Genomic DNA, 23,719 nt, shown 5'->3' with positions numbered 1-23,719 from the left:
AGGGATGGAGGATAGGTGGGGGGGGGGGGGGGGGGGTATGGAAGACGAGGAGAGCTACAGGGGACAAGGGGTCCTGGCACACTGCCTGACCGTCAAGAAGGAAATGGAAGTGGGGGGTTGGGGGGGGAGCGTATGACACAGTGATGTCATCTGCTGCTCCGAGTGATGTATAACCTTACCAAGTAGGGATGGGGGGCCGTGCACACGCCACAGCTCTCACAACACTCGCATGCTCAGACACTGTGGGTGCAAGAAACACATTTTTTTACGAACCCATCTAAAATCTTGGGATGAAGACTCTCAAAAAGTCACCCTCCATGAACATGCACACAGACGCACAGAGACAAACTCGCACGCACGCACACACACACACACGGACGCAGGCGTGCACACACATCCCATCCGCCCCCACCCAAGGCTCGAAGCTCTCCTCTGGCATTACAACACTTCTTTTTGGCTCTGATGTCTTGTCACTTATCTTAAGCACCGGGGAGATGTGTGCAAGGGGGTTGGGGGGAGGGGGGGGGGGAGGGGGAGCTGAGGGGAATGACACACAACTCAGCTCCGTTTTGCTGACTGCTCAAGTTTTGGCCTTGGTGAAGGGAGATTAACAATGACGGCATGTGCTAACATCCATTGGGCGTGAGGAGTGAATCATTTTGGCCATTTTCAAACTCGAAATTCAAAGTCATGTGGATTCAAGCGCCACTTCACAAAGTAGCAAATGGTCCTCGATACCTAGATGTTATTATGCTGAGTGTGAATCATACCTAAATGACTTAATCCAAAATATACTGTATGTTTTTTATTCTTTCAAAAGGTACGGTTATGTCACTCCTCACGTGATTCATGCTTATTTCTCAGTAGTAATCGAATTACAGTATACATTCTATTCTACCAATCCCTTCTCATGCAATATGACTGCATGACAGTTCACTTTATGAAGGCCTTTCCTCTATGAAAACATTTAAAGGCGTTCGATAGTCCTTTTGTCAGATTAACGTAACCAGCAAACACAATGTGTTTACCAAGAGTGACACCAAGCACACACAATTCTCAAATTTTGCAAAGGTTTACCACTTAGGCATACCACTTGAATGTACAGTAGATAGCAGAAATATATTTGCTTATTTGTAATATGATCAATCATCTTTAGATGTGTGTTTTTAGACATTCCTTTTTACTTTCACAATTCAAACCCTTTACAACACAGACAAAGGTTGTAGCCTGGAAATGTACTTACTGAAATACCTCATCGGTAACACCCTCAGCTCTGCACATCACTGCTGGCGTTGCCCTCGGTGTAACTGACACTTACGAAGACCACACCTCACCATATGGCACAGATGTTTCCAGTGTTAGCATGAACAATGGAATGGACAGGCATTCTACAGGCAGTGGAAGGGCGTGGCCGACTAGAGGTTTAGCCGCCAGTCTGCTGCTTAGCAAAGCTTCGAATGTGCTGTCCTTGGGTGTCTCAGCACCTTGGACAGCATCCCCAGCTCTCAAAGCAGAGTAGGGGCCCACACATGGGCCTAAGCACCATGGACAGCACCCTAAGTTCTGTCCCTGAGTACAGGGCCTGCACGCAACCATACAATAGAGCGACTAACCCTTGTGTGATTGTGCACCATTATAAAGCAAAGCCGGTACCATGCAAACTGGATGGCTGAACAGCTTGCAGCTTGCATTCTCAGGGCCTTTTTGTTGCTGTTCTTTTTTCCCCTGCTACTAATAAACTGCCCTCCTGGCTCACCGTTAGTCCTGAGTCTGCCTATTTTTTTCTCCTGCCTTCAGGCCATATTAAGGGTATCTAACACCCCCATGAGAAAAAAGTTTGTCTAGAAGCTAAATTGGGCTGGCTGTTCTATTGAGAAGCACATTTATTCCTCTGTCTCGGAAATGGGTAGACCTGGTTCAAGTGACTCGCGAGATGCACGGTGACTGTCATGCTATACCTTGTCATGCAATCGTTCTTCCCACCATTTAGCAGGGTGGTCTATTTAGAGACTTGGGGAACCTCTCACACGCTCATCTGACATTGCTGCAGTGAGCGTGTCACTACTATGCGTATTTCCTTTCTTATTGCTGCTTAAAACATCCCAGTCTCGATCTTTGGCCGTTTTTTTCACCATTTTAGTCAAGATTGTGATGGATATTATGTAGCTTTTTGTCACAGATGCCGAGTCTGGGTTGGGTTTATTGGGCAGAGTGACTGTCAATTCACCAGAGTATCGGTGATTACGAACGAGCAAGAAATTACGAATCCCTGAAAAGACATTGTTGAATCAATGATTAAGACTTGAATTCCAGTTTGTACCATGGGGAATAGGATAAAACATGCATTTAGGATTACGCAGGCCCACATATGATGGGTTCGACGTTTAGGTAGGTGGGAGCTTTACTTTGCAGACATTCTTTCATTTTTCTTCCCGTCTTTCCTCAGCTTCTTCTACTCCGCCAATGACAAAGAGCCACCTCTGCACTTCAGCACTAATAGAGGCAGTTATAGGCAACTGCACAAAACCTGACATGACATCTCAACAGTCTTCAAACACTGTCATTTTGTGCAAAGTTTTACATATCATCTTGTGTCTTTTATTTTCCTTGCATTTTTTGTTGCCTGAATTATTTATCTCATCCCCATCTCCATTTCTCATCGGCTTTCTTCATCTTCTTCCTTTGAAACCCAGCTCCGATATTGAGGTGTTTTCGTTCCCTTGCTTTGTTTTCTTTGTCTCTCGCCTCTTCTCTCTCTCTCTCTCTCTCTCTCTCTCTCTCTCTCTCTCTCTCTCTCTCTCTCTCTCTCTTTCTCTCTCTCTCTCTCTCTCTCTCTCTCTCTCTCTCTCTCTCTCTCTCTCTCTCTCTCTCTCTCTCTCTCTCTCAGTTTCTGTCCTCCATCAACCTCTTGCAAGGATTCTATTTTAAGCCATGCGCCATGCACTAGCCACCCACACAGCGCTGAGAAAACGAAGGAGGAGGAGGAGAAGAAGAAGACTGGCACAGCTCATGGTTTTTTCCCCGAAAGGAGAGCAGGGGTGGAGGAGACAATAGATTGCATCTCCTCCTCCCCACCTCTGTTCACTCTCTCATTCACTTCCTCTACCCTTGACATTCCACCTTTGGTAACCAATGTACCTGCTTAAACATGCTTGTGTCTGAAAGTGGATATTTGTATCTCAGAACCCCAGCATCATAAAGCAGTGACTGACTTGAGACATTGCAGCAGGGTGGGCTGGAGTTGAGAATGAAGGAACTCTGACTCCACATGGCTGAACCGGTCCTTAATCAGTTTCTCCTGCCCCCGCAGGGTAAAGTCAAATATATTCTTCAGTTAAAGTTGAACTTAATAAAAAATGATGACATTGATCGTGGTACAAAAACTTTCCTTTAGGAGATAAGCACTTTGGTGACTCATAATGTGGCCCGAAAACCACAATGGCTTTTGTGTCAAAAAAAGAGTCTAGGTAGGAGCTATAAAAATAAATACACATGCAGCTGTCCCAGCAATTATTAGCAATATTGTACTCAAGTAGGCTAACCTTACCAATAATAAGCCCTTGTCATATGCTAGACAGCTACACACAAAATGTAATGAGACTACAAGAAACACACAAGCGTTCCTTCTACCCAAGTAGGACTTGGCCATTCATGGAAAAAATCTGGTCTCCGCCTCCTCCTCCGACTCTCAGAGCACTGTTGGAAAACGGAGCTAACTCAGCGCTAAGTGCTAACTGCAGCGTGTGGCACTGTTTCACCAGTCACATTTCAGGGCCATTAGTTATCAGACCCTTCTTTGTCTGCGTCTTCTACACTTGACCATACTGTATGCTCATGAAAGGGACACCAAAAGGCTGAGGTGTAGCATTCGTGTGTCTGTCTGCACACCATCACAACATAGACACTGACTATCATACATATGCAGTTTTGACCCAGGTTATGCATTTTTTGTTGTTGTTGTTAAGTTCTTGTTGCTGTTGCTGTTATGTACAGGAACACAACAACAAATAATTACTAGCATCCATCTGCCTCGCAGATGCAAGGACCCCGGTTCTGAGGAAGGACGGTCAGGGTGAGGCAGGGTGAGGTTCCAGAAGAAACAGGGAGAAGAGATCTGGGGTGAGTAAGGGACTGCAGAAAATCCCAATGGGTGCTTTGTGCCAGTATGCATAATAACATAGCATTCATGACCCTCATTATGCTGTCGATGCAGACCTTTTTTGGCATCTATTTTGTATTAACTGACAAGAACATGTACTTTCTCAAAGCAGCATGGCTTATCATTCATTTAAGCTCATTATAAACGCTTTGCATTTAGCAAAGAGCTATCTGGTGTTCTCCATTTATTTCTTTGAATATGCATTGCATATCTCACAAACACGGAATAAAGTGTAACGTGTAGGTAAGACCTAATTTTAACTATGAAAGTTATTAATTAAATTCTGATGCAAAGTTTGTACTGTGCTAAATGTATTATAGATTCATTATTGATTGCGTGTGCATTTTACTTCATCTTTGAAAGAACACATTAAACCCTCAGGGATCAATAAAGTCCCTTCTGCAACTACTAGAGGAATTGATGTCAGCCATATGACTATGGTAGACCATCATGATCTACTGGGACAACATCCTTCTCACACCCACTAGCAGCCTACGCACATTCATTATTAAGAACGGATCCATTTAGGTGGTTGCGTGCATGTGCAACAAAATGAAGTCTATGCACGATTGGAGAACAACTTGTGATTGTAACGTATATGCACAGTAGGTTTTCAAATGTGCGGTATTTGTGCACATCGGCTTCTGCTAATGTGTAGGTTGAGGGCCCTCACCCCCCCCCCCATCCCCGACGAGCGGCGAGAGGAGTGTGCGACGACTCACGGGACAAGAAAGAGACCCGGCATACGCCGCGCTCAGGTAATGAGAAATTATGTTCGTGTCAGCGACGGAATCTTCCAAATCATTCCCAAGCTGAGTTACATCATTCAAATATCATTCCGCCACTCTACCTTCCCTTGTATCCCTTATCGCCACCTCATTTTCGGGCTTCTTCTTCTCTCGCTTGGATTTCAAATAGATTTTATTACCGTCCCCTCTCTGTTCCAGTGACATGTCCTCCTCAGGGGAGGGGGGGGGGGTTTGCGGGCTCAAGTCACCCAGCAGAGTGAAGCATGCTGGGTGACGAAAGGCCCTGTGGGAATAAAACGTAACATTAATGTTAAAAGAAAGTCTTAAATGTGTTGTAGTGTTCAATCTTAAATCCTGTCTGCAATCTTCTGTGTGTGGGTCGACGTTCATCTCTTACAAACACAAATGGGAGGGGAGGGGGGGTTATGCATATCGTGAAGTTAGGATATCAACTGAAATTTAACCCGAGGGAGATTCAGTGCATCCCTGTACGATTTGAAAAGCTCTCATGAACATCGTTGACAGGTGACATTAACTGTGAATGGATCTGACCCAGGTTTTATTGGCAGCCAGCTGTTGGGAGACTTTTTTATGGTGACATCCTCGGCCGGGTCCCCTCCCACCTACCCCTATCCCCCACCCAGAGTGGAAGCAATTGAACCAGAAGATGGAGTTGGAATATGACCAAAGAGATGAAGTTGACCCCAACCTTTACATTTTTGCCCCAACCACTACAACCCCTCCCCCTCCAACACACACACACACACACACACCCTTAGATACAAATGCACACTCACACTATACACACACTCCACGCTCTAACAGGCACTTCTTTGGCAAAGGGGGAAAAAAACATTCTTTCAACTGTGAGTCCAGAAGTCACTTCCACTCCTATCTCTCTTTTTATTTGCTCCCATTCCTCTTTCCTGCAAGTCCTCTTTCTCCTGCAAGTGCTCTGTCTCTTGACTCTCACTCTCTTTCTCTTTAGAGACACACACACAAAATCACTCATAAAGAAATTCACTTTTACTTGCCCCCCTAGTCTCCCTCCATCCCCCTCCCTCTTCTTCCCCTCCTGCTCTGTGGTCAGATTCTCGGATGTCTTGGCATGTCTTCTTTCGTCTCCCTAGAGTTTTGGAGGAGAGAGGAGTGAGTGTGCGTCAGGGAGGGGGAGTGTGTGTTGAGGCGTAAAGGACCCTCTCTGCCCCTGGCCAGGCCCTGTCCGTCTAACGGGGAGCTCAGACGGTGTGATTCAGCTCTCCTGAAGCCTGGCCAACTCTCTTTCTCTCTCTCTCTTTCCGTCTCTCTTATGCTCTTCTTCTCCTCATAAACGAAGGTAAAGACAAATGTGCGTTTTTCTCCCATATACCTGCTCATACACAGTCTTTGTGTGTTAACTAATGAAAAGCCAGCCTCCAAAGCAAGACAGTAGACAGTAGACAGGTCTAACAATTAACTGTGTTTCAATAGTGAGGTAAATGTATTTGTCCACAGCAGCAATCCCCAAACGCCTAGACATCACAGACTCACCTAGCTTCAGTAACGCATTCAGACAACGGTATTCACACCTTCACGTCGACAGACTATTAAATGCAGGTCGCCAGACCTACAGTCTGCAAACAACGACATTCGTGACTCCAGCGGTCGTGTCTCTTCGTAGTCACATGTAGCCTAACGATGCCTTCGTCTCCATTTTTGGAAATCATCTCATAAAGAAACCTGGCAGCATGACGTTACTCTGGTGCCCTCACCAGTCTGCATGTACCTACCGTCTAGCGCTGCTCTCATTACGTCCAGGTACGTTAGCGTTAGCCTGATGCTATCAGTTGTGGCAGACACCCGGGGTGGCCTGGAGTACTAGCATGACCATCCCTAAGGCACCGATTGGGCAGAGCCTGTGAAAGCTGACCTGTCACATACCCCTCTGTGGCGAGTGTGCACATGCAACGCCTGAGGCAACAGGGACCAGGGCTCCACACGCACAAAGGTGTAGACGTGCTGTGCGTGTTTGTGTGTGTGCTGGTAAATCTGTGTGCGTGTGTTGGGGTTCGAATGTGTCTGTGTTGTCTTGCTTGTGTCTGACATGTGTGCACTGTAAGTTCGCGTGCACGTGTTCTGTCCCTCGCCGTGTCGAAAGAGGACAAAGCAGAAAGAATCAACAAATGTGTATGTGCGTGGGCGCGAGTTTGCAAACACGTGCGCATTCGTTTTCGATCCGCGGGCCACTGCGAGGCAATGGATTGCATGCAAACTCATGCAAAAAAAATAAAAAATAAACACATAGCTGGGAATGAGAAAGGATGGAGAGAGTAAGAAAAAGAAGAGGGGGGACTGGAGTGAGCGTGGGGGGAAGAAGGGGGGGAGCGTGACAAGCGCCATAACGTCCTCTGAGATGCATTTGGACAGAGCGAGCATCTGTCAAAACACGGCAGCCTCAGCGGCCGCCTCGCTAATGGCCACAGACGTGAGCGAAGGAGGAGGAGAACAGACTAGGGAGGGAGGGAGGCTGATTGGGGATTTGCACAGCACACACACACACACACACACACACGGAGAAGGCACAACACGCACACACTACAGGAACACTTGCCCGAAGGACACAATCACACACACACACCTGCAGACATGTGTGCACGAACGTGCACAAACACATGCCCGGGCATACACAACCAAACACACACCTGCTCTTAAGTCCTTACTCACAGCAGAGCTCTTGGTTCACAAACCTCCCCATTTCTATAAAGTAGCTCTGTAATAGAATTATTGAATTATTTTTCACTTTGAGGCCTATGTGTGATTGTTTGTGTGTGAGCGAGTGACTGAACGTGTGTATATTTTCTAATGGTGTTTTTCGCTGTCAGACTTTTGAGGCTATCTCTCATTTTGATGAATTGAGCTCTCTGTCAATCACTCATCTGAATTGTTCTCTAAAGGCAATTTGGACAGAGTATTTATTTTTTTCTGGCAGAGAAACAACCATCAGCAATCATCCTTAAGGTTTAAATCATGTTGACGAAGGATGAAAGGCGATCTCAACAAATTCAAAGCCAAGTGATTCTGAAATGAATTCCTAACTTCCATAACATTCAAACATGTTATATTGACACATTGGATGCCTTCTTTAAAGAAAATGTATTAGCCTGTAGCACACAGACAAAATCATATATTACAAGCATTTGACGCCCTATGTGTTTGCTTATGTGAATGTAAGACATTAAATAGCAGTGAGCGTGAAGTGATATTCAAGTCGTTTCACCCCCCCATTTTCCCTCTGGTTGCTGAGCAATTCTCTAAAACCCCCGTTAGGTTGCTTCAACATTCTGCTACTTCTAATAGCCCAAGGCTTTTCCAACTGTGCTCACAGCCGGATTCCACCCAAAAAGACGAAGTTCCATTATAAATGCAAACTAAATTACCCAAAGCGGAAAAGTATTAATTAAATCTTCCAACCTTTTGTTTATCTTTAAGCAACCGGCACCCTATCTGTCTCCGTTTTGCCTGTTCTAAGGATCTACTAAACTAATCCAACCTTCTAGACTTAAACATCCAGTCTAAAAAGTGCCAGCAGCGCTCCAGTCCTTTAACATTCAACAGATAATGTGACAGTATGTTTTTCCCGCCCGTGAAAAGGCTCCAGTGCTGTTCTCATCATATGCATGCATCCTCACCTACCTCACTGTAAAAATTGCTCATCTGACAAAACATAATTAGTCGTCGCATAATGCAGAGAACTGCACATTTCCCTCTGTTCAGTCGTGATCCCATGGTAGATTATCGGCAGGAAAATGGAGGAAGGAAGGACCAAAATGGAGAACGTTAGAACCTGCCCCACTGTTCTGAGGGTTGTTGGTGATTTCTCCTTGTGAGGGTCAGCCACAGGATACAGCACCAAAAGTGACAGAGACCTGTCAGAAGGTCTGTCGGTGTCAGTTTCGGGACTAGCTGTTGTCTTTTCTTTCTTACCTTGCCAGTACATGCCATGCCACTTATATTTTGTACATTATTACGAATGCTATTTATTATATTATAAAATCATATTCAATCGACCTTACTGTCATGTCAATATGATGCTTTGATCCTCTATTATGGTAACAGATGATAACCTATGCATGGGACATAAATTGGCCTGATTAGGAAATGACTAAACATTACCATCCTTTTGCATGTTGCATTAAACACTCAATCAGTCAAGCAAGAATGACACGGAACCCCTCATTAAAGCACTAAAAATGGCAAACATTAAAGGCCCGCTTCAGAAGAAAACATTCCTTTTCAACTAGGCCCTGTAACACCCTCTCCACCTGTGTCTTCCAAATAAAGACTTTGTTTCTCCAAACGCTGTTTCTCTCATCTCTCTGTCTCTCTCTCTCTCGCTTCGCATCCCTCCTCCCTCCATTTCTCCACTCAAGGTCTGCTACTAGATCGAGCTTCATTAGAAGTGCAGCTGTTTGCCTGTCTCATCATGGCTCAGAGAGCTGGACAGGGCTGAGGGACAGACCAGGGCGAAGGTATGACGGCTGAATCGAGGCCAGGGAGGAATCCAACAATGGGCTGTCACTGTGTGCACTCCGGCCTAAAAAGATATCCAAAATAGATGACTCAGCAACCTTCCGACATGAAAAGAGGAGCACTGTACGACCACACGTTGTATATGTGGAATACAACGCGTGTGTCCACAGACCTCACAAACCATGATTTACAGAAACATGCACACACACTTCCCTGACAATTGGTGTTAATGTTTTATGAATCCAACCTAAACACAGATAGATGTACTGTAATGTACACTAACACACAAATACCAAGCACACACCAACACAAGAAATTCATGTCAAGCTGAAACACTCATTAAAAATGCACACAGTTACTGTATATACACGCTGTGCACGTTTACACACGCCCAACCTACACCCAGTCACAAACACACACACCCACACAGACTTACTCAAACATCATGGCATGGTGGGGCATTTTTTGTTTGGATTTTGACGAACAACAACTGTGACCTTTAAGTGTGCCGTGGCAGCATGGTTCTGATCACAGGGAATAGAAACAGAGCCAAAGTGAAATGTCAACCGTCCCTGTGGTTTCAGCACTGACGCAAAACTGCCAGGGAGCTAGGACAAGTGGAGGGTGTGTATATGTGTGTGTATGCATGTGTGTGTGTGTGTGTGTGTGTGTGTGTGTGGTGGGGAGTTGACTGTCTTTGTTTTTGTTTGTGTGGTGGGTACATACTGTGTGTGTGTGGGTGTGGAGGGGGGGGGGGGATGTCTGTATGTCAGAAGGCTGAGTGTGTGTGTGTGTGTTTGTATAATATTTGTGTGCTTCTGTGCAGGTTCACCGTGCCGGCTACTGTATATGTGCGGTTGTATCCCAGAAATCAACCTTTGTATTACTGCTGTCATGACAAGGCCTAATCACAGCTGTCTCTATGACCTTTATTAAGCCTACATAGACTTGATATTGCACACACAAGTATTCTCTAAAGGATATTTTGTCTTGTGTTATTTTGAAATCTGGAATAATATCTGGCATCATGTAAAAGGACGAGAATTTACAAAAAGGAAAACCTAGAATAAATTTTCCTTTCAACCGTTTAGCATCTGCAGAGGGCTCATAGAACTTTGTCTAGATTCCTTTAACTTGTGAACTGTTGTTCACGTGATTGTCCAGATGCAGGATGGAAACCCACGTTTAAAACCTGCATCTATAAGAGAGCTGGGTGAAATGACATTGCAAGTTACAAAACCCCAGCAGGTAAAACCCTCAAAATGACCAGACTTTCTTGGAAAACAGTCCCCCCCCCCTCCCCCTGCTCTCACTAACACGTGTCAAATAAATAACATAAAGCTTTGCTATTTCTAAAACATCTATTTTGGCACCTCTTGCCATGGAAGGGTCATGTTAGCATCCCTCTGCTTGGCTGTTGTGACAAGTGCTGGTAGGCTTCATGTCAGGAGGCTTAAGTTGAGTGCCAACACAAATCCTCCTGCAACTCCTACGCACACCCTGATCCTGGTTCTACACGTGGCCCTGTGTAAATGGTGGCTCTGTGACTTCACAACCTCTCCTTCAAATGAATCTCCTAATATGGAGACAGTTGGTGACACAGAAGATCGACTGTGTCCTATTTGGACTGTCAGAAAAAGAGTGTTACATTTTAGGTGGGGTACTGGTAGAGCATTAGAAGATGATGATAAGTGACAAGTTATATTTTTAGGTGGGTGGCAAAGATAAAACAGCCTTAGGGGAGCGTGTTGTACTTTAATCCTCCTTGCCCACCTTGCACCTCAGAAATATCTTTCTCACATCTAGTACCTCCAGGAAAAAAGCAACTTCACAGTGTCCACACACCCACCTTAGATACAGACTACTGTGTCTCGGGCACAAACACATGCTTACACATACACTTACTAACACACACAAATACACGCTTACACACAAATACTTTTGAATTAACCCTTGAAAACATGAACAAATTGACTTTTCCTTTCAGCAGCTTTTTCCTTCTCACCACCTGTTCCCTGTTTTGCGCTGATTACACCCCTTATAAATACCCTCTGTTTTCCCTCCTTCTTTGCCGAAGAGTTTTGTTATGTTTGAGACCAGTTCTAGACCCTGCGATACGCTCTTTGTTCCAGCCACGTTGAACCGCTGCCTTACCCTTCCCTGGACGTACTGGATTGCCTTCCCGATCTCGGACCCTGCCTTTCCTGACTACATTTTTCGGACCATCCCTTTTTGAGTTACCTTCTACGGCTTGTTTTCTGTTTTTGTTCCAGAGCTTTGCTTGTGAGATTTCAGTTGTCCTTTAACAAACTTTCCGTTCCGCACTCCGCTTTTGGGTCCTCCTTGCAGCCAGCCGTGACAATCTATTCTGCCCATTCATTTCTTAATATTGTAGATGGTTTATTGCTGATGTTCCCCTTTGAAATTAATTAGCATACTTAGCCAAACTAAACAAATCATGGGAAACAATTGACAGTTCCATTTTGAATTCAAGTGAGACATTTTTTATTAAAATTTCAGTCCAATCTCTCATTTAAAGTGACAATGCTTCATAATTTCTTTTAAATCTTCAATTTTTATTGTTTAATGTGTCAAGTCTACCACAGGCTTAATGAGTTCCCAATGTACCCTGTAAATCCATGGCTGTTCCAAATAAGCCCACTTCATAATTTGTTAAGTATAACACATCTTAATACTCTCAATAGCTATTTTCATCAGTGATAACATCTTGAAATGTGTGCATCAGTAGCCTATGATTTAAATTAAAGTAAGTCTAGAAATGTGTCATCTTTTCAGCAATTACTACTTTCTCTTAGGCAAAACGCAGGCCTATCCTCTTTGAGGTGATTGTATTGTTTTAGTTCTAAGATTTATCTAAGATTGATTTAGTTGTGCACATTGTGGTTGTCTTTGCTTGCCAGTGTTACGCTAAGTATTTTCAACAGATTTTCAATGACCTAACCCTCAAATAGAATGTTCCAGGTCCCTCCAGCTCTGCTTTGCAGAGGATGAACTTGCAGTCTACATCCTCAATTGTGTCCCTGGATGGAAGGAAGGATGTGTTGTTTGGAACCTTCCACCCTCTGGTGGTGCTGACTCGTTGAATGGTCGTGGAATGGAATATGCCGCCCATTTTGTGACAGGATAGCTAAACATAATCTTTCCACAGTGAAAGGTATGGTACAGGTTTGTGTATTCTCTTTTGCCTCTTTGTTAATTGTGTTGATTTTCTGTCTTTTAGCTGGATTGCTCATCTTGGTTGGCTTGATTTCTCAGAAGAAAAATGCACCTGAATAAATCTTTGATGCCAATGCATGATGAGGGTGAAGGGCTTGAAGTTGCAGTGTATACAGATGTCGACGGCTGGGGAAGTGACAGACAAGATTTGCAGGCGTTGCAACCTCAGTGTTGGTGATGTTGCGAATGTTGGACCCAGCAAGAGTATTAAAACACAGAGGATTTTATTAGGTGTGCTTTCCAACTGGCATGCATATTATTTTCCCACCCTAACTTGTCCCTCAGTTTTTGCACTACATAGACCATGTTGGTGTCAAAATGTTCATCTTGCTCACGATTGCGTTGCTTGTATTACATGTTACGTTCCGTTGCGTGGTTTAGGTTTAATTTTGTAGAGAAAGGTGAAGCTAACAGTGGCTAACTAGCTAGCCACAGTCACCAATGTCATAAACCCACGCACAATTACCTATGGTAGAAGATTAGTTTAGCAGCTTATTAACTTCTGGGAGATAGCTAGGCTAGCTACCTAAAATGGCAAGACAGCTGCAGAAACGTCACAGGCAAAGGCCAGGGTGATATCATGTAGCTAGCTATGTTTCCAGGCTGTGATATCCTGTATTTTTGTATGCCCTTCGACTGGTTAGCTCCAGCGATTCGCACACAGATGTAGTCTAGTAGTTAGCTAGCTCAGCTGTACAACTTACTGGGGGTGAAGTCTGAAAGCCTATCACCATTACCTCTTGCACAAAACTAAGAGCAAAACAGAGGCGGAGCACAGCTGGCTTCTCCAGGCAGGGCTGTAGACTGTTAGCCAGTTTTCCGGAGCTTAGGCTATGAGTAAATGTTTAAAAATATCACTAGAAGGAAAAAACTTAAGGGGAAGTTATGACCATGTTTACAGAGGATTGCCCAATTTCTTCGTTTTGATGCAACTGTTTCAACTATGTGAGGCTGCCATAATCACCATTACCTCTTGCACAAAGGGAAATTAGAAGAGAACCCTGTTTCATTCTACACTTCACTCTTCGTGTTTTCAAGTGTAAATGAGCAGCAACAAATGTATGCTTTTTAATCTATGCAATCTTCATAAATATGCTAATAAGTAGGCTTATGCATAATTATTTCAAATCTACAGAAATATTAGTTGTAAAATGTAAGTAATACAACGGACCCATCTGCAACGGATGCAAGCACACCTCACAAGTTCCCTAGAAATTATACCCTCTCTAGTTGGGTGTGCTTTGCCTTCGGCAAGGGCACAACCTTTGTTTTCTCACATATATATTATTGGGTGTGCTCAAGCCTTCGGCGAGAGCACAACCTTTGTTCTCTCACATATATATTTATTTATTATTATTTATTGTTTATTTTCGCCCCCCTAAAACTCAGTCAATATTTGGCCTACATAGACAACGTAGGTGTCAACTGTTTTTGTGGCGAAAAGTGAAGCTAACGGTGGCTAATTTGCTAGCCACAGTCACTGACGTTACTAACGTCACTACGTCACTAACGTCACGAAAACTCGCGTGACTACCTCTAGCAGAACATTAGTTTAGCAGCTCGTTCACTTCTGGGAGATAGCTAAGCTAACTGCTTTACTGCAAGGCAGCTGCAGAAACGCCACAAGCAAAGAGGCCAGGGTGAGGCCAACTATTTACTCATTTTACTTTGTGATATGACACACAATTGTGACGTGTAATGTACAATATAAGCTGATTTTATTAAGGAAGTACATCTACTTTCGGAAACAGTAGTCTACTATGTCACTGAAGTATTAGCATCATGACATTAGCCTCTGTTGCCCGGGCAACACATACTACAGTGGTCTATGATGCATCTGTTTTCAATCGTTAAAATAAACATTCCTCACAAATACATTTTCGTTGTACGATTTATTATGACATTACATTACAAGTAAACGATTTGTGGGTGAAATTATCATTACCTGTGGTTTCAAACCAGTGTTGCTCACTGCAACGCTGTAGCCTACGCGAGACACTACAAAAACATCTACACAGCTGTTTAGGAAGTCAAACGGCGACAGAACATGTTCGGCACTCCCCTTACTTAAATCAAAAGTCTATCTAACTACTAACCTGAACTTCATTGCCACAGCCTAAACTTTGTCAATCTGTTCATGAAAATAATTAATTTCAGCTTAAACCGTACAACGGAACGTTAAATCCAATTCAACCAACGCAATCGCTACCGAGACGAACACAGCAGTAGTCTAGTACTGTACCGTAGTAGTACAATTCACCGGGGCAGCTTCTCCACACAGGGCTATATCGCATTTTGCGTTGTTACTGACAATGATCGCTACCAGCGAGATTTTTATGAATGAGCGATTTTCCACTAAATAAATGTCAAGCTTATTTACGTTTTTGGGGGCATATTTTCAGTTAGCAGATGGTACTGTTTGAATCGCGATTCCATCTTCTACTGCCGGTAACGTCGTAGAATAATCTTCAAAGGGGGTTCTTTATTCATAAATGAATGCAATATGAGTAGGCTAAATGCCTTAAAATATCACGAGAAGGGAAAAACTTAAAAGGACGTTTAAATCATAGAGATTAGGTCAATTTTTACACCGGTCTGCCAAATTTATTCGTTTTGATTCAACGATGAGGCTGCCTCTTGCAGGGGAAATGAGAAGACATTTATTTCATTCTACACTTCACTCGTATTTTCAGTTGTAAATGAGCAGCAAAAAAAAATGCTTTTAAATCTATGTAATCTTTATAAATAATAAGTATGCATTTTTATATAAAATACAGAAATATCAGTTGTAAAAATTAAAAAACGTCATTAAAAAACGGACCCCTGTGCAACCGACGCAAGCAAGCACACCCTACAATTTCCCCAGAAATTGTACCATCTCTAGTTGTTGCTCGTTTTAGTTTCTGCCAGAGGCTATGGTCGGCTTGGTCATCTTCCATAGTGAACGATGTAAAGTCCTCTGTGTTCACCCCCTGTCCGGACAGTAAGGATGAATGCCAGTACTTTTAAACGCACTCTTCAGATTCTCATCCTTTATATCTGTCACCAACATTGCCTTCAGTTTGGATGTGAAATCTTCTTTTTGGATCTTGTCCCTGGTCACTGCAGGAGTGCCACTGCAGCCGTGTTTTCCACTGCCTCTTCACAACCAAAAACAGTTATGTCGAGAGGCTGAAAAATGTGGGTTAGGTGAGAGGGCAGTCTCAGCAATACCGTATTGTTCTGTTTCGCCTTCAAGGCAAGACTGAGGGAGATCTGTGAAGTGTGTCCATCGGATATTAATGGGAATGCTGAGTTAGACCACCTCTCAGAATCCTTGATGAAAAAGCATGAGAAGTAGTCCTCGAATACGACCCTCTCTATTCATCCATCGTCCACCCTCACACCAGGATCCATAGAGGTGTTTAGCCACATGTTGACACTTTTCACTCCCGTCTGTGTTTTGGTTCCGGTTCTTTCTGCCTCTTCTTCACTGGTCTTTGCCTGCTGCCGGATCTTTTACAAAGCCTGTCTCATCTATGTTATAGATATATTCAGGCTCATCCATGACATCGGCTTTACCCATCTCCTTTTCAAGGAGTAAAAACTGATATTGGCTGGGCCGGATGCGGCTGTTGTCCTTGCCTCTGGGAACTGTTTCAACGTCCTTATAGTTTGTTCCGGACGATCCCGCAAGAAGCGTTCAAACAATTTTCAGCCGGGTCATCGGTTACTGAAGGGGGTTTGAAGTTCCTGTTCTATCACAAACTCAAGAACGAGATTGAGAAGATCTGTCTGGGTAAAGACCCAACCCCACTGGCAAGGGATCTGAAGGGATGGTGAATGTTAGCAGAAGTCATGGAAGCACGTGTGCGCACGCGCACACAGACACATACACATACAAACACTCATGATAAACACCTTCTTATTCCCTCTTGAGCACCTTGCAGTCTGTTCTCATGCAAATTAATCATTTGACAGTACATAGATAGCTTTTATTATTGTGTCACTCCTCAACACACTGGCAGTGGAGAAATGAATTTGTACGAAAATATTACATGCAGCATAACAACAAACATACATACAGTATCTGCCCGTCCACACAGTAGACCTACTTATTAAGAAATGTGAACCCCTTCAAAATATTTGCTAATTTCTTCACATTATGGAGAAGAAAAAAAAATGCTGAATAATGAAATAACTAGCATAGATATTCACCATCTACAGAACAATAAAGAACATAACGATCATGATCAAATCATTACATCTGCTGATGAACTTTGTGGTATGTCTGGTTCACTACAGAAGTTGTTTCTCCAAGCTGATTTGGTTGTACAGTAAAGTTAGGCACTAATCCATACCTACATCCTGATCCGTACCTACTGTGAATATCAATAGTGAGGGAATGATGTTTTGGGTTTGATGCTAGTTTGCTACCTTAAACCCTTCATGACCACTTACTGACATTTTGTCAACTAAGGATCTGTGACCATTTATTGAAATGAGTGCAACTTCACAATTAAATGTTGCAAGGAACTTCAGTGTTGTCTGGATGGACAGAATTTTCAATTCTGTAAAAAACAACAACTCATGAATATGCAGTAGGTGTGTAGTTAATGACGTCTGGCCTTCTTTATTATCTTAAACCACTTAAGCTATTGACTTTCTGGCAAAGCTTATGGTGCAAACAGGATGCAAACAGGATTTTAATACACTGTTTTGAATTATAAAACATGTGTACGCTGTGCATATTTAATTGATATATGTTTGTACATTTGTCTTTTGAGAAACCAAATGAAACATTTGCTTACAGTTGATTTTCAGGCATGTTATTTGGTCATACACCATTTATGACCCCATTAGAAATGATCAACTTTCAAAATCAAACACCTTATTGAAAACAACATTATATAAATAACTTTCATGCTGCTGTCGTCTATGTTGCAATGGACAACACCAGGGACTCAAACTGTTTGAGTCCTTCAACTACAGACACTTTGTACACAAATCGTGCTGACAGCTCTCTTTGCATGGATTTTGTAGTTGTGTGACTGTTCAGTCTATAGCCTTTTTATATCCTAACAACACTGTAACAGTTCAACACAGATGTGATGTTGGTCGTTGTTGCATTTCTGCTTTATTTTGATAGAGAGAGTATGTAGAAAGACAGGAAAGGCAAAGGAGAGAGAGAGGAGATGGCAGTCAATTATCTGGGAATGGATCCCAGGTGCTGCGGAAAGGCCTATGTGGTCTGTGTTCTACCAGGTGAGCCACCAGGACACAAGACACCTCCCACATAGGTTTCTAAAGTGCACAGCCTCTGTTTTGTTCACATTTATATTCAGTCTCCATCTCCACTCCAAGTCTAGCTTTCCTAATAGTTATTTTTAGATATCAGAGCAATACTGTCAGGTTTGATATTTATATGCACAACCTTGACCTTAGTCAAAAAAGTTAGTCAAAGAGTTTCCTAAGTAGGCTGCAAGAAATCCCAATTTGTGCACACATTTCAAAAAATTCTTTCGCTGATTTGGTTATTTTAGGATCACAGGATCATTAGTGTACCAGTGGCCAGGTTCTGTGAAGACAGCAGTCAACGTCAGCAGACACTTTTGTGATAGAGGGCGCATCATGGCGAAGGGAGATGGGGATGCCACAGGGTGCCAGGAACCCCCAGGAGTATCCCTCCAGGACTATCCATTTTGGGTTACGCTTGACGCACAACTGGGGCGTCAGAGCCCCACAGCGTTGCATGAGGTGGAATAAGGCACAGCAGGTGCTGAGCAGGTGCTGTTTAGGGTTAAGTGTCCCGTCTGTTTTCGGAATTGTACGTGTGTGCCAGAAATGCAAATGTGTGTGCGTGCAAGTGTATGTGTGTGTCTACACTGGGGCACCACGTGGGATAATGTAACCCCCTTCGCTACCCACTGTAGCACAATTGTGTACACGTACACACCTACCAACACACACACTACCACCCATGATTCCATGCACTGATTCCCACAGAGGGAGGCATACATTTAATTAACGGAAATTAGATTGGAGGGTTTTCCAACTCTTCTTCATCAATTTTCCCCTCTTTCTTATTCCTTTATATGTGCCAGATATACAAAACACACCGTATAGTATCTCTCACATAATGAATTGAAGGGGATAACTGCCTCTACCCATGTATCATGAGTTTTAAATTTATTTGCACATTTATTAATGACACCGTTTGTTTTAGCTTGGTTACCCAGAGCGTACAGCACAGCAAGCCAGCCACAACCACAGATGCTAGATTAAACTTCACCTACTTTGATTTAATCAAATTTGGGTTGGGATACAGGGAGCGTATGTGCGTTTGTGTTTTTCGAAGAAGGATCAGCTTTGGGATATATAATTTCCGATAAATAACACGTTTTACTTCTTGTAATCCTCTTTGTTGGAAAAAAACAGTGTTTGCACACATTTTCTAGGTATAGAGAAAAACAATATGCAGTGATTCTTTGACTCAATGACAGATAAGTAAATCCATTTCAATCAAACTAAAAGGAAATCTGAAACTAGGATAGATACAGTATGACTTACTTGAGCAGTGATGCACGATATTGTTTCAACCCTGCCGTGTAATTTGATTTTACCCCTTTGATAATTGGGATTGCATAGCCCACCTCGCAGGTTACTGTGGGACTTAACAAGACTGAAGCACTCACAAAAAATAAAAGCCACTGTGCTATTTCACTCTGATGCAGTTACGGTACGTGTCCACTACAGCGTTTTTTAACGCTCTGCACCGCTTGCCTTCCCACAGTACACCACGCTCGGGGGCGTGTTAGAAAAGTTAATACAGAGTTGTAGTTCTCTAAGGTCACTGTTGTAGTCATGACCAAGCGTGCAGACTTGGGTTCATGTACTCACAATATCGATCAAAATACCACTTTTACACAACATTTGTGTAAAAGTACAGAATTTTTACTAGTGCAAGATTACAGTAGAATACATGTTACGCCACCGGTCACTCAACCAGTCGTTTGTAGGCTGGGCTAGCAAGCTAGCAGTGGCACAGAACAGTCACGTAATGTGACAAGACTGAATTTAAAAGTATAAAAACAAACTAGGGACACTGACAACGTCGGCAACCCTGCACCATGCATTATTAGTTTAATGTAATCTTTAAATTCAGGCTTGTCACATTACGTAACTTTGTTCTGAACAGAACCGGGTGTGCAGACACATACGGTAAGTTTCTCCTCCATCTTGAAATTGTAAAACCTAGAAATGTTTACCATGTGTAATGGCATTTTTTGATATAGTTACTAAGAATGTATTTTTAATAGACTGAGGTTGTGTTTAAACAAATGGATGTTGCAGTTGGTCTTAAGGTATTTATGGTATTGGTTTATGATGCCTGATTGAGAAGCTAGGGGCACAGAGGTTGGGGGATGTTTGAGTTCTGTGGCCTAAAGGGAGATGGATAGATGGATTCAGTTGATCTAGCAGCCCTGACCTTTTGGCCAAGGAGATTGTGTCCTGTGTCCTGTTTGTGTTTCATTAAGGGTATCTTTACTGTCCTCATTTAGAGAAAGAGCCGTGACATCAAAAGACTTTGGTCACTTGACCTGGGGGGTTATATTGTCTTAACTGTCACTGAGCAGTGCTGACCAATCACAGAGTTCAGAAAAAACATTTGATCTAAAGTTTATATAAGGCAGGGTTTTGGGGTTGTTCTGTATCACTCTGGCGAACGACCTGTGGCTAGCACCTCCTTCGTTATGACTGATCACAAAGTACTTTGTTAAATCATGATCTGTATAAGCAAAATAAATTTATTGTAACCGCCATCTCTTGACTATTCAAATCTGCACAGTGCCGCTTGAATTTCTGCCATTACACATGACCAACAGTTGCTACGTTACAAGAAACAAGAAACCAATCCGATTGGCCAACGCTAGCGTTTTCACGCTCCTCATTTACATAAAGTTGAGAAAATCTCACTTGAAACGCTCCGCTCCGCTCGCCTTCCCACAATGCCCTACGTGAGCGTCAACGCCTGGTTTAATTGAAAATGAATTGGAAGCCGACGCACCGCGCCGCCCACTCCGCTGCAGTGTGAACGCACCGTTAGGGTCAGACAAAATCCACACAAATAAGCAACTAAAGACTTGATAAACTTGTTGCGTGGCAGTGTGTTAAAATATTCATGGTAGTGCAACATGAAATCCCTTCCTCCCTGGCCTCTGTCCCCATTTTATTATGTACACTGATAATGCATGTGTTATTGCATTTGTAAAGCAAAACCACTACAAGCTTTGAAGATAACACAAAAAAAAATGAAAACTTGTGCCGGGCTACATGGAATGGGGGAAAAGATCGTAGACATAGCTTGGGGTTTGTTTGGAGTTTGCAAGCTTGCCGTTGTTGTGCAGTTACTGTTGAGGGTGCTCACTTGGGACAATCTCTCATCTTCTCTCTATAACTGTGTTTTTAAACTTGGGAGTTTCTTTTTTTTAAAGCAGGTGGTGGTAGTGCAGGTTTGAACGATGCCGCTTTGCGTCAAAGACGTTTGTTTTCAAATCCCTTTATCCTGTCTCTGTTTTGGAGTGCTCAAGGGTACAGAACGCAAATCCTTTCGTTCCCTACGCACCCCCATTAAATGTGGTGCTGCTTCAGATTCTGGATGTAAGACATGGTCTATTTCAGCAGCGTGATGAAGATGAGCCTCTGTGACAGGAGGTGTGTGTGTGTCGGTGTGTGTTTGTTTGTGTGTGTCTGTGTGTGTGTGCACGCGCACACATATAGTAGTCAGTAGTAGGAAGGATGGGAGGCTTAAGGGTATCCAATGACAGATAAGTCATAACTGATAGACTGGGGGCTCTAAGGGGAGATGGTGCAATACTCGTGTTTGCAGTCGTGTGTTTGCACATGCTCGTCCATGTAAAGTGCATGTGTGTAAGTGTATTTAAAACTTGTACGGCTTACGTGTGTGTGTGCCCTAATGCTCATTAGCTATTTTTGGATTTTGATGCATGATTGACAGGGGAGAAGTCTATTAGCAGAGATTGTTAACTGGAGAGCCGCGGCAAGTCTGTTATCAGGCCCAGACAGCCACAGAAGTGGACGTCTGATTCACAAGCCATTGTGAATTTCAAAGGTGTTGTGTGAGTGATTTGGGACCAGGCCGACACCACACCGGGAACAGCTTGGCTCTGGAATTCACAGTGATCAATACACTTTCAGACACTCCCTCTTTCACTTTCTTTTTCTCTCTGTTTCTATTTTTTTATTTATCTTTTTTTCCCCTCCATCTCTTCTTTCTCTCAATTTCTTTGCCTTTTTAGTTTCTCTGAGTCGGTATCTCTTATTCTGTTTCAATCCGGCTCCTTTTTTATCTTCTGTTGTGTCATTTTCTGGGTTCTCCTGGATTTGAAGCTTTTGCGAAGTGAGAATGTCCAGCTATGTTGCTTTGAGTCATGGTGAATCAAATATATAGAGTGCTTTAGCAGTAGATACAACACCACATCAGAGACTATAAGCAATTGAATTGTCACAAGTTTAAAGCATGCAAGCAAAAACTGTTGCTTATTTCCTCTAATGCGACTCAGCGAGTTCTGCGATTCAGAAAGGCGATGTCCCGGCACGTCCTTTCAATGGTCAGCAATGCCCCATGTGCTTCGATTTTCATTCTTTATGTGGGCGTTATCAAAGATGGCAGTTTGCTTGCTAACTAGATACAAACTAGCCCCTCTCTCTAATAGTTAGCACCGTCGTCTGTTAGCAAGAAATTAGAGGGATGGCTAAGCTGGCATTAACTAGCTCCTGCGTTTTGTTTCTCTGTACTCATATAAAAATGGATAATGTAGCGCAGTAGAGAAAGAGTAAAAGGAGGACATGTTTCCATGTGGGATAGACCCTACATTGATTGGTTGCCCCTGTGTCACAAAACACATTTAACATTTGTCACCTTTTCTGGCACCTCACTCTTCAACACTCTTATTGTTAAAAAGCCACAACCCAACTTTTCAAGACATCCTTAAAATGATTGCTGCCCAATTGTGTTTACATTCAACAGTCACGACTAACTGTAGGATTTATTGTCAATAAAACCTCCCTTTAAGCAAATAAATAAAGCTTAATAAGGTGTGGGGTGTGGACATCAATTCAACTATGGACTGACATTGGAAGTTTATATCCTTGGGTACTGTACATTTCAGCTTATAAATATTTAAGGCATCCAGTCAATTGATGATAAGTAGAAATACTGCATAACTGGAACTCCTACAAACTCAGTGGATCCCCATAAGCATTACAGTATTAAGCAAGACTAGACAAACGGTTGGAAATATCGATTTTACTTGTCTTTGCCCTTAATAGGAACATCATTCAGCATATAACACTAGTAGACTGGTGCTTGTGCATTCTGATTCTGTGAGAATTGATTATAGGATTACTTCATGATACATATATATACACACACACAGCCCACTCATTAAATGTTAAATATTCCACTTATGTTCCTTTCTTGTTTCAGCCACATGAATATTTAATAAGAGTTTTGTTTACATGTTGGTCACAATCATAGCGAAAAACTCTAGAACTAGCTTTTTCTTTGAATATGAAATCTAGTTAGCAGAGAAAAAACGGCTCCATTCTCCATGGCTCAGTGAGATCTAAGAAATTTGATTGCAGGAGCTGGTTGCCTTCACATCAACTTTGAATAGTAGTTGAGATACTGTGCGTGTATGTGTGTGTTTGTATGTGTCTGTTAAGAGTTTGTACATGCTGAACTCATACTGACCTTGGTTTGGATTCGTTGCCAGGGGGGTAAAATGAATGCATGTGTTTGCAAGTGTGTGCGGCTATGTTTGAGTGTGTGTGTGTGGCAGTGCACAAGGTTATTCATTGACTAAGGCAAACTAGATATGACATGCTGGCTCCACACCCTGTCCCAATGGCTCAACACACACACATACACACTCAAACACACACACATAACGTGAACCATAAAGCCCCATGTCCTATTCACAAGCCACTGCTTGTACCCCTGACGGAGGTTTGCAAGACACGTTTGGCCTCGGATTGGGCAATGTGATTTACCAGTTTGGAG

The sequence above is a fragment of the Osmerus eperlanus genome, chromosome 1 (assembly GCF_963692335.1).
Source record: "Osmerus eperlanus chromosome 1, fOsmEpe2.1, whole genome shotgun sequence".
NCBI classification, from domain to species: Eukaryota; Metazoa; Chordata; class Actinopteri; order Osmeriformes; family Osmeridae; genus Osmerus; species Osmerus eperlanus.
The sequence above is the reverse complement of the archived record's forward strand: the minus strand, read 5'-3'. Positions refer to the sequence as shown.